The sequence below is a fragment of the Cervus canadensis genome, chromosome 21 (genome assembly GCF_019320065.1).
Source record: "Cervus canadensis isolate Bull #8, Minnesota chromosome 21, ASM1932006v1, whole genome shotgun sequence".
Classification (NCBI taxonomy): domain Eukaryota; kingdom Metazoa; phylum Chordata; class Mammalia; order Artiodactyla; family Cervidae; genus Cervus; species Cervus canadensis.
In genome coordinates this window covers 2,193,653-2,201,264 of record NC_057406.1, presented here as the reverse complement: position 1 = coordinate 2,201,264, position 7,612 = coordinate 2,193,653, and the positions used below count along the sequence as shown (strand labels likewise).

Genomic DNA, 7,612 nt, shown 5'->3' with positions numbered 1-7,612 from the left:
CAGTCAAATTGCTGAAAACCCAAGACAAAGAGAAAATCATAAACCTAGCCAGCACGGGGGGGAGGGTGGGGAGCTACCACATCACAGAAACAGAACAATTACCAGAACGACTTCACACCGGAAACAGCGCGGCCCGGAGAAAAGGAAACGCGTCATCGAGGTCCCGGAGGCAGGGGTTTGCACCAGGGCGCGGAGAGAAGGCGGCTACTCGGAGAAAAAACTCCAGAAACCCGCACAGATGTTTGTTGCCCTGAGATACTGGCTGAATACGAATCTGCAGGTAAGTCTCCAGGAGGCAGGTCTGAGAAGAAATTCTGGGAAAGAAGTCCTAAGACAAAGGGAAATAAATGTTACAAGAATTAAAAAAAAGGACCAAACCTCTCATTATTCCTAGAAAATATTTTGAGTCAGGTAGGTAATCAAAGGAATCCACAGATAAACGATTAAAATGAATGAGAAATTATAAGTACAAGAGCAATAAAAAATTACATTTTTGTATACAGAAAACACCACCAAAATGGGTGATTACAAAAATGACGGAAATTACAAGATACCGAGGAATACATTTAGCAAAAGAAGTATAAGACTTTATTGGGCGAGGGGGGGGGGGGGGAGATGAGGCTAGATTAAGAACATTTTTTTAAAAAACTAAATAAATGGAGAGGGATGCATGTACATAGAGGGCTTCCCAGGAGGCTCAGTAGTAAAGAATCTGCCTGCTAAGGCAGAAGACGCAGGAGATGTGGGGTCTATCCCTGGGTCAGGAAAATCCCCTGAAGGAGGATATGGTAACCCACTCCAGTATACTTGCCTGGGAAGATTCCACAGACAGAGGAGCCTGGCGGGCTACAGTCCATGGGGTCACAAAGAGTTGGACAAGACTGACTGACTTAGCACACACACGCACACGTGCACAGAGGAGCAGGCTGGGGTGGGACACACATCCCTTCTCCAGACTCACCCCCAAGGTAGAAGGGAGCCCAGTCAGGCTGTCAGGGCTTGTCAGACCAAGTCAAGCTGATTCTACGTTCACAGGGAGCAATAGGGATTCAGAACATCCGGGAACCTTTTGCCACAGCAGATACAATGATTCACTGTAACTGTGGCCCAAGCAAGACCGCGTGAGGCTGGCTAAGGACAGAGGCAGAGCTTCAGATATTAGAAGACTATAGAGGAGACTACCTTTCTGACTTCAGCGTGAAGAATGAATTTTTGTTATTGTTGTTCAGTCGTTCAGTCATGTCCGATTCCTTGTGACCCCATGAACTGCAGCACACCAGGCTTCCCTGTCCTTCACTAGCTCCTGGAGCTTGCTCAGACTCACGTCCATTGAGTCAGTGATGCCCTCTGACCATCTCACCCTCTGTTGTCCCCTTCTCCTCCTGTCCTCAATCTTTCTCAGCATCAGGGTCTTTTCCAGTGAGTTGGCTGTTCACATCAGGTGGCCAAAGGATTGGAGCTTAAGCTTCAGCATCAGTCCTTCCAATGAATATTCAGGGTTGATGTCCTTTAGGATTAACTGGTTTGATCTCCTTGCTGTCAAAGGGGCTCTCAAGAGTCTTCTCTAGTACCACAGCTTGAAAGCATCAGTTCTTTGGTGCTCAGCCTTCTTTATGATCCAAGTCTCGCATCATTTATTTTTACATGGGTCTTCACACAAGTCACAATGGGAAACATGAATAACTTCAATGGCATTAAAATAAAAACCTTTGTTTAATAAAAGGACACGTAAACACAGGCCACATCTGCAAGAAGACATTTACTGATGAAAGATCAGACCCTGGACCACAGAGAGTATGCACGCCAATCAACAGGAACAAAGAAGCACAGCAGAAAAGTCAAAGACTGTGAGAAAGATGCATCCTAGAAAGAGAAACTAGAATCTTGAATGAACATATTAAAAAAAAATCCAAACTCACTAACAATTCATGAAGCACATTTTACAGTCTCAGTGAGTTACCTTTTCATACCTGCTATCCACAGCTTGAATGTGTCCCCCCCCAAATACATATCTTGAGATCCTTCCTAACCCCCAGTGTGATGGTGTTAGAAGGTGGGGCCTTTGAGAGGGGATGAGGTCATGTGGATGGAGCCCTCATGGATGAGATCAGTGTCCTTATCAAAGACGCCCAGGGGAACTGCCCAGGTGGTCCAGTGGTTAAAAATCCGCCCTCCAATGCAGGGGACGTGGGTTCGATCTCTGGTTGGGGAACTACCTTCCCACATGCCTCAGAGCAACTAAGCCCAGGTGCCATAACTACTGAGCCTCTAAGCCACAGCAAAGGTCCCGCATGGTGCAGCTAAGACCCAGTGCAGCCAGAAGTAAATGAACAAAGAGACCCCAGATCGCCGTCACCCCTTTCACCGCGCAGGGACACAGCAAGGACTCAGCCTCTGCAACCTGGAGGAGGGTTTTCAAACCTGCACTGGGCTACCATGGGGCTGGGCTTCTAGCTTTCAGAGCTGTGAGAAGTTAGTATTCGGTGTTTATAAGCCACACAGACTGTGGCTTTCTTCTAGCACATTCTTATAGCCCCCTGAGCAGACCAAGATGATGCCTGCCAGGATGTGAGGGTGGCACACACTCCTGGGTGCAGGGATGCGAGGAGACACACCCGCGCCGGCAGGAGGCTGTGCTGACATCACTGCCCTGGAGGGCCGTTCATCAATCACCGGTAGACGTGAGATGTGCCGTTCCCATCGCCCAGCCAGCAGTTTCACTCGTGGTCTGGTGCTCAGCCTTTATGTGAGTGACAAGGAGCCCCTTACAGGGTCGGTTACTGCTCTTCAAATTAGTCTGCTATATATAAAAAAATCAGAAACAGCAGAAATCCATCAAGAGGAAACTGGATAAATAAATTGTGGTTTATTCATACAAAGAAACACTTTACAGAGAAAATAAATGGCCTGGGATTATGTGTAACAACGTATATAGTCCTCACAAATATGGGCTTCCCTGGTGGCTCAGATGGTAAAGAATCTGCCGCCTGTAATGCAGGGGACCCGGGTTCAATCCCTGGGTCAGGACAATTCCCTGGAAAAGGGAATGGCCACCCACTCCACTGTTCCTGCCTGGAGAATTCTACGGACGGGGAGTCTGATGGTCTGCAGTCACAAATAGAGTGTTGGGAAAGCAGGAAGGTTGCAGAAAGATTCACACACGTGTGGAGAGTTTTCCAAAGAAAGAAATGACGTACCAAATGAAGACAGTCATAAAGAAAGGAAGAGGCAGGACTGGCGTGCCCCGAGCGGCGCATCTGGAGGATGGGGCCCCTGACGAGCGGGCTGGGGCCGGGTGGGTGCGCAGGGCTCTCCCCTGCAGAGGGGAGGGCTTCCCGGGGGCTGCGCGGTGCATGACCTCACCCCTGATTCCATTTCTGCAGCACCAGTAGAACGCTGCCCGAGTGCGGACCTCTGGCGGCTTCCCTGGTTTCTCTCCTTCCCTCGGCCCCCAGGGCCCCTGCCTTGGCTCACGTGGCCCCCGCAGGTCAGTGTCTTCCTGGTGGTCCCCAATGGCCCTGTGCTTCACTCCTATCCCAACCCACCGGTCACGGACTTGGGAAGGCTTCCCTGAAGGGTGAGCTCGGATGGCACCTGGTGACCCCACAAACCACGTAGACGCATCTTTACCAAGCGCCCGCGTCGCCTGCGAGCATACCTGATTTTCATTCATTTCTGTCTGGCCTTGGTGTCTGCTGTCTTCTCTTCTTAGAATCTAAGTTCCTGATCCTTGGGTCTTCAGAGCATACCGGGAGCCGGGGACATGCACAGACGTTCACAGCAGATGCCTTACTGAATGAATGCATGATCGTAGAGTTAATGAAGCAATGGCCGTGAGGCGGGCACCATACCACCTGACTCCCGAGTAAGTTTCCGTCAGTGTTTCCATTAGAAGGCGAATCCGGATCCACATGCAGAGCTAGTTGTTGGCTCTGGGCTGGAGACCTCGGGTCCTCTCCACGCGGACGTCTCTAGGGTTCCTGGGAGGGAGGGGTCACTCACATTCAGTCCGGGCAGAGGGGAGTGGGAGAGAAAGGCCTTTTGGGAGGAGGTGCTTCTTGCACCAGATCATGTCAGCAGGACACATTTGACGGATACAGGGACAAGCACTGAGGCTAATTACGGCCCGAGGTCACCAGGGTGGTGGGACACAGTGTGTGGGGCTTCCCTTGGACTCCGCGCCTTCCCACTGCCCAGAGACCGTTGCGGAACATGTGTTGGGTTTGACATCAGTGCTACTTGATGCAGAGCGTGTAAGGACCAAGTGGTGGGAGAGCAGGGTCAGGGCCGGCCCTGGGAACTTCTCATCTGCCCCCTCCCGCGGCCCTAATGAGGGGCTGGGGATTTGGCATGAGTTGCCTGACTGCCCGAGCAGATGGAGATTGTTGTGCGAGGCAGCGTTGATCAAAATAAGACCCAGAGGGATCGGGTAGAGCGGGAGGTGGGAAGGGGGATCGGGGTGGGGAATATCTGTAAATCCATGGCTGATTCATGTCAATATATGACAAAAACCACTACAATATTGTAAAGTAATTAGCCTCCAACTAATAAAAATAAATGGAAAAAAAAAAGAATAAGAACAGAACTCGTCAGGAGCTTGTCCGAGTTCCCCCAGCTGTGGCCCGCGAGAAATCCCTCTTTGGGAGTCTTATGGAGAAAACACAAGTAAGTGGGTTATTTCCCCCACAGCGCCGCGCACGCCAACCTCAGTGGTAGCGCCGTATTGTTAAGACTTTTTCTCCTAAATTCCGCGCTCTTGTGCTCATGGGTGCTCAGTCGTGTCCGACTCTTTGCGACCCCGTGGACTGTAGCCCACCAGGCTCCTCTGTCCATGGGACTCTCCAGGCAAGGATACTGGCGTGGGTTGCCACATTCTCCTCCAGAGATCTTCCCAACCCAGGGGTCGGAAGCCACGTCTCTTAGGTCTGTCTGCATTGGCAGGCAGGTTCTTTACCACTGTGCCATCTGGGAGCCCAAAGTTCCAAACTGTATAATGATTGTTACAACCTCTCTCCACCCCTGGCAGGTGGTGTGCCTGGGAGGCTAAGGTGAGGGCTCAGAGAGAAGGGGGGCACTCTACTGGAAGTTGGGGCCCCTGTTATGGAGAGATGAAAGGTTCCGGGACTGCCTATGAGAGATGGAATCGCTGGAGCCAGAGGGAAGATTGTGGTACCCGCCCGCCCCCAGGCCCCCCCAGAGAGCCACGCCTCCCAGTGCTCACATCCTCGGAGGGTGCCCTTCTTTGTGGAGTCAAGGTTGTGTGACCCCCAGAATTCAGAATGTCAAGGCTGTGAAAGCCATTTCAGCTCCCACCTGGCCCTGAAGCTCGGACAGCTCGATGTGAGGGCAGGCGGCCAGAGTTTCAGGACGTTGCTCAAGCAGCCCCTGCGGGCATTCACGTGAAGGGCACAGAGCCAAGAGCCAGCCCCAAAGGCCACTCGTGTGGTTCCTTTGGCCACCATCAGACCTGCAGACGACCATGGCCCGGCCCACGTCTGGCTGCAGCCACATGGGAGACCTCGAGCGAGAACCGCCCAGCAGCTCTGGAACCTGTGAGCACCATTCACGCTGGGTCTGTGTCACCCAGCACCGGGCCACCTGTCACAGCTCTTGGTGTTTGCACCTGACACTCAGCACGGTGGCGGGGTGAGATTAATGCTCAGAAAGAAGGCACGGCTGCCATCGTCACACAAAGACGGCTCCGTGTGCCGACAGTTGTCCTAGATTATCCAGGGCACATCTTCCCTTGGACTCAGTCCGTATCCACAGCGCCCTCCAGGGAGGTGCTTCCCAAGAGAAGACTGCCAGATGATGGGTCCACACCATCGGACCCTTGCTCTGAACCGCTGTGCGTGAGTCCTTGGGGTAAGGGGGGCGCTCAGGACACTCAGAGGCAGGAGCCGGCCTCTGTGCCTTTGGCGGACACAGCTGGATAACTCAGCTACAGCCTTTGACCTTGAATGCCCTTCACGAGCTCCTTAGGCTGCAGCTGTTCTTCCTGCTCCGTGCATCTTGAAGCTTATAATAAAATTTAATAAAAGTTCTTCCCTGGGAATTCCTTTGTTCTTCGAGCAGCTCTTTGTTTCTCACATCCTTAAAGAGCCCACGTAAAGCAACAAGGGTCCGGGTGGAGGAAGGGTTAAGGATGTCTGATTGAGTCTTAAAAAGCCTGATCAAGGCCTATGCCCAGCCGGAATGATGCGAGCCAGCGTCTCTGGAAGACGAGATGTTGCTTCTCCGCTCTGCCTGCTAAGGAGGCCTGGATTTCCATAAGTAAGTAGATAAACACGACGTGCCGCAGGCAGACAGCAAGGCAAGAGAGAACACACTGTTCGTTAACTTCTCGGCTCCTAATAGGATCACAGTGGGCTGAGCAGCCTTTCTGCCTGAGTACCTCCGTACAAAGCCCCATCTGGGCCCCAGCCACCTGGGAATCCAGATTAGGCTCCCAGAGCCTCCGAGGCTGGCTGTTTGCTCCTCGTTATTGAGAAAGGCTCCCAAGTTCGGGCCAGGAGGTCCCTCATGCCTACCCTGTCTGAGCTGGGCTTGGACCCGTGTGGGTGAAGGTCAGCCCCTGCCTCCAGCCTCCGAGCAGGAAGCCCTCGGCGCGGTGCTGGAGGATGGGGCTGTAGAGCTGGCCTGCGGCTGGTGGCTCTCTCCAGGCTGACCAGCACCGCAGGAAGCTGTAGACAGGAGCAAGCCCCATGGGCCTAGATCGACGGATGCTCTTGAGAACAGAAGCACCAATGTATTCCGGGGCTGAGAGTCGGGGTCAGAGCCCAGCCCGGCCCAAAGGAGCGTGAGCTCCGGAGACGGACGATGAACGCGGCTCAGGACGCCAGCAGGGAGGGAACGCAGCCCACTCAGTTTCGGCCCTGTCTTCCTTTTCCTGCCATCACAGAGATTTCAACTCATACGTTGCTGGAAGCCTTGGCCATCAGAGTCCCTGCATTGTTCCTGATGCCTGTGAGGAGGTACAGGGTTCTCTGCTGTGGACTGTCTGCACCGGTGGTCCTGAAGTCTTCCTTACGTTCTGCATAGAAGACACCTCTCTGCATGGTTTCCACCTGGGTGGATGCTCTGTGACCCTCAGGAATAGGGCCACAGAGCTCAGAGTGGACAGCTGAACACACTCAGCCCTTGGTATCCACGGGGTTTGGTTCTAGGACCCCCACAGATACCTAAACCCAGGCATGCTCAAGCCCTCTTATAAAAGGGCTTATAACCTAAGCACCTTCTCTTCTACACTTTAAATCATCTCTAGATTACTTATAATACTTAATACAATGTAAATGCTATGTAAATAGTTGTAAAATCAATGTAAATGTTATGTAAATAGTTGCCTTCATGCAGCAAATTCAAGCTTTACTTTTTGAAACTTTCTGGATTTGAGGGGTGGAAGTCTTTTCTGTCCTTCCATCCATAGTTGGTTGAATCTTCAGAAGCAGAACCTGAGGATATAGGGTGCAACTGTACAAATCACCCACCCCAGCTAAGAGTTCAGTCCACACTGAACTTACTCGGTAAAAAATGTACCCACACAATGAAGTCTCTGAGGTTGACAATCTGTCTGGGACTTTCTACATGAGCACACACCTACAGGGCCCCCAGC

General features: G+C 52.2%; 1 long non-coding RNA gene across 1 annotated transcript; it reads left to right on the top strand.

Annotated features, from left to right (window-relative positions):
- Positions 1-207: 207 nt before the first annotated feature.
- On the top strand, positions 208-5,174 carry LOC122423547. Its single transcript, XR_006264176.1, has 3 exons — positions 208-280; positions 3,713-3,865; positions 5,027-5,174. It is a non-coding gene; the product is annotated as an uncharacterized LOC122423547 (long non-coding RNA).
- Positions 5,175-7,612: the final 2,438 nt, after the last annotated feature.